Source organism: Zea mays, chromosome 8 (genome assembly GCF_902167145.1).
Source record: "Zea mays cultivar B73 chromosome 8, Zm-B73-REFERENCE-NAM-5.0, whole genome shotgun sequence".
NCBI classification, from domain to species: Eukaryota; Viridiplantae; Streptophyta; class Magnoliopsida; order Poales; family Poaceae; genus Zea; species Zea mays.
The window spans coordinates 40,236,233-40,240,828 of NC_050103.1; positions in this window are offsets into that span (position 1 = coordinate 40,236,233).

The window sequence follows — 4,596 nt, forward strand, 5'->3', positions numbered from 1 at the left end:
GGTCCGAGCAGGCGCTGCGCCTTTCCACGGGATCATCCCCGGGAAGCGAGTCCAGCCCCTCGGACAACTCAACCTTCCCGTCTGCTTCGGAACGCCCTCCAACTTCCGAAGGGAGACCCTCACGTTCGAGGTGGTCGGGTTCCGAGGAACCTACCACGCGGTACTGGGGAGGCCATGCTACGCGAAGTTCTGTAACACCCCAGGTGTTGCCATGGCTGGAGCACACCTTGGCACTCAAGACTATGATCACATGTGGAAGAACTTAAGGAGCAAAAGTATAAGGGGCTTTGGAAACTAAGTTTTTACCAAGAATTGGGAATGACCAAGGGCATTACCCTAATTGTGTGCAACTATCACCTTGGGAGAGGGGGAAAGAACCCTAGGCCTCTCTTAAACCCTATCTCCCAAAACCATGGATAAGAGGGGAAAGAGAGTGAGCAAATGTGCAAAACATGGGTAATCTTTACCCAAACCCTAAGCAACATTATAACCATCAATTAGGGGAGGGAAATATTACAAAAAGGCCCCTAGGGAAACCCCATTTCAAATCTCCAAGTGGAGAGAGAGCTAGAGCTCTCTAATTCCCTCTAAGTCCCATTTTAGCCCTAAATCAAAGATCAACCGTGTTCACTTTAAAAATGGCGCCAAAACCACTTGGGTTCTATACCAAAAATGTGCAATACCACTTAGGGCACCCACTGGAAAAAGTTGAGCTCGAGACTCGGACGTTTGACATGCCATGGCATGGCTTTTGTCGTGATATGCTCAGTATGACACACCTGTTTTGGCACCCGAAGATCTCCCTCCCTAGGCCGTATCTGCCCCGGCGTCTCACAGTTGAGTGACAGCCCTAGGTGCCAGGAAGAGGTCTGCGCCGGACTTTTGCAAAGATTCGCACGTTTGCGACCTCTGGCGACATTTGAACACTGGAAGAAACAAACCGCCACGTGTTCGACGCCGTCTGCCGCGCCAGAGCACGCCCGCGCGCGCGCCCGCGCCGCGCCCAAGCCAAGCCAGTGCCCTGGTCCGCGTCCGCGACTATAAAACGCCCAGGAGCCTTGGCCGTACCCCTCCGCACGCGCTCAAGCCTCACCGGAGCTCAGTTCGCCGCCGTTTGCCCATACGCAACGTGCCCGCGGCCACCCGAGCCCCTGCCACCGTAGACCGGCCAGCCCAGCCATTCCCAACCCCGTCCAGTCCTCGGAGAAGACTGTGCACGTCTCCGTGAAGCTCCCCGAGCGAGGAATCGGGCTCTGCTTCACCGGAGAGGCCGGCCCAAGGTCACCGGACTTCAAACGACCGCCGGCAACCGTGGACCGAGGTACACCGTGCACCTCTCTTCGATTCCTTGCACGGTTAGACTCCTTCGACCTCCACGAAGCTCCCTATGCCCTTGGATTGAACTATGCCGCCGTGGATAGGCCGGAGCACACGCCGCCGACGTGCTCGCCCGCCTGCTCACGTGGACCGGGCGATTCCGGCCATCCCCGACGACGAGCCGTACCTCGACGTGATCGCCAGACCCTCCCCGAGCCAACCCTACCCTTCGCCGGACCTCCCTCGTCGCCGGTAAGCCGCGCCACCCTTTTCTTTCCGCAGCTACTGTTTCAGTTGAGGGAGGGACTGCGGGTGAGAGGGAGAGAAACCCAGGGGGTTAAGTGAAAGGTCAGAGACTCAAGTGAATAGTGCCTTAAGGGTAGATCTGCGAGGTTTAAATTGTTTTAAACCCAGGGACCTCGGCGCAAACTGTTTTTCCAGGAAAACTTAATTAAAACCTAATTTAAATTCAAACAGAAACTTTAAAAACCCATAACTTCTGTTTGGTTTATCCAATTTTGGTCAAACCAATTTTGCCAGACTCTAAATCATGTAACCTATTTAGGAAAAATATAAAACCCCTTGATGCTGTGGAAAACTTAAAAGTTCTGATTTAATGTTAACTTTGGCCAAAAGCTAAATAATAGTAAGAAAAATAGTTAGGCTATTTGACTAAGGTTAGGAAAATTTGGAGAAGTTTATATTCACCTACTAACCTGTTTAAAAATGTTAAACCCCTCTGTCCATTACATTATGTTAGTTTTAACCCCTTATTCCAAATATGCTTAAGTTTAAGAAAAATAGGAAAAGTGACACAAATATTGAACCAGAGGGCACCCCTATTTTTGTTAAGATACTTAGTTAATGTAGTTCACTAGAAAAATATATCATACCCTGTTTTAGTGTAAAATAATTAAGATCTCTTTTAAATTAATAAAACAAGGATAACTTAGAAAAACTCCACAAAAATAACCCCAAGGTGAAAACACCCCCACCCTTGGGATAACTATTGTTTTATTAAAAAGAACCTAAGAAAAATATGAAATCTGCTGTTTGACATTTTTCAAATAATAAGGTAGTAGAAAGTGCCTTTTTGACATTAAACTTGGGAAAATCATAGCTAATTAACCACCCCTTAGTTTCCTGTGATTTTTAGCACAAAGACCTATCATTACCAGAGGATGCCAACAAAAATAACCTTTAGGACAGAGCCTACCCCTAACTATGAGGTGTAGTGTAAAGTGCCCCTTTTTGCCTAACTTTTGTTATTTTTGTTTAAGGCCTAACTTTTATACTTTAAGCCTCAAATTCTTAAAACAAGCTAAAATAGCCAGTGGCAACCCACTGTAATTTTTACAGAATTTTTGGAAATTATTAAAACCCTGTTGTAGTTCAAACCTACCCTAGAAACCCTAAATGGAAATTAAGGGAAGAGAAATGAAAGATATGAATAAAGGTTGTCCCTAAAAACTTTATTTGCTGTCCACAAAAATACATCAAAGCAATACCAAACCAATATGTTGTCCTAAAGGAAAACCTAAGTCCAAAGAATAATAAGTCTATCTATGTACCACTAGAAGCCCCGCATAACTAAGAAAACCCTAAGTTACTTCTCGACTTAGTTCCTTTTGCATAATGTTATTAAATCATGCATAATCATGACATACATGTTCATTGCATCTCGATAGATTGTAATCTTGCTGACGGAGAGTACATCCTCGTGCCGGAGCAAGGAGCTGCTCAGGAGGTAGCCCCAGATCCAGCACCAGAGCCAGCACCAGAGGACCTGCCTGCCACTGCTTTGGAAGGCAAGCCCCGGTTTTATGCATAACCTGTTATTTATGCTATTTTACTTCATTTAATGATTGTAGGTTTGATTGTGCACTTAAGTGTAGGAGTTGTTTGAAACCCTAGTTGCATGATCTCAGGAATCCCGTTGAGATGAATACTAGTATGCTAGGTCGAGTAGCTGCTTTATTAATTAGGATCTCGGTAGAAGTCGAGTGATTTTTCTAGCACTCGCGCGAGGTCAGGACATTGATTGTACCCACTTTCATATCGTACTGATGTTGGTGTGTGGGCAACAATCCATGGGGATTGGTTGTTCACGGGATAAAAATTTGAATAAGGATTAAGGTGTGGTACCATGAGTCAAGCGTTTGAACGTACTAAACACATACCGAGAAATATGGTAAATCGGTAAGCCTAGTACCTGAGTGAACCTGCCCGCAGACTTTACCCCTCACGCGACCTGAGACGAGGTCTCCCATTCCGGTTATGGTGGGTACAAGTGCGGCCACTGCACGACGGCCAGTCGGGGTCAGTGGGGCATTGTACGCCAAGGCGGTGAGCCCTGATCTGTTGCCAGGGGATCGATGGGGACGGTTGATGTGTGTGGGGACGGAGTGCCCCTGCATGTCGTGTGTTTAGGTTTACCTTGCAAGGATAAAAACTCGATTCGAATCGTCTGCTTCTCGCAGCTAATGAGACTGCTTGATCCATGCTGCTACATTGAGTAACAAGTGGAATGATGCGGAGATGATATAAGATGTTGATTGCTAAAATGTTTGCTACTTGGTATGAATAGATAGTACACTTTTAGCCTTAAGAGAGTCACACTTAATTTTGACCAAATTAAAATCTTGAGTTAGCAACTCAGCTAGTGCTTTTGGCAACCAAACCCCACAGCCAAACAGCTGCATGTCTAGAGGTAGAGGAGTAGACTCCTCACACCGGGTAAGTCTAGCTGAGTATTAGTATACTCAGCCTTGCTTGTGGCATAATTTTTACAGGTTCTCTGGAGGAGATGGTTGCTGGGATAACTTGGCCGACCACCCTGCCACCGGGTTGGACTGTCGAGTGGGACCCTGCCTCGGCTGAGGAGGAGCATGAGGAGTGATGGGACAGGCTTCCCCATCTCTCTGTTTTATTTACCGTTAGTTTTATTCCGCTGCACTTCGAACAATGATGGATACTTTTGCAAAAACTCCGATGATGATGATGGTGATGTAATAATTTAACATTATGACATGTATGGTTTTATGCTTTATTGTATTTGCTCTGTGACTCACCTTCGAGTGAGATTGTGGTACTTGATCCTGTCAGTGGCCGTGTCGGACTAGATCCGAGGGATTGACGGGTTATTCCCATTTAAGTGTGGTCTAGCCTCTAAGGTGGGACTTGGACACTTAAGTTGGAATAATTCGGGCAGTTCCGCCACAGCTGGTATCGGAGCTTGTACCACCACAGAGGAATCAATAAAATGTAAATACCATCAAT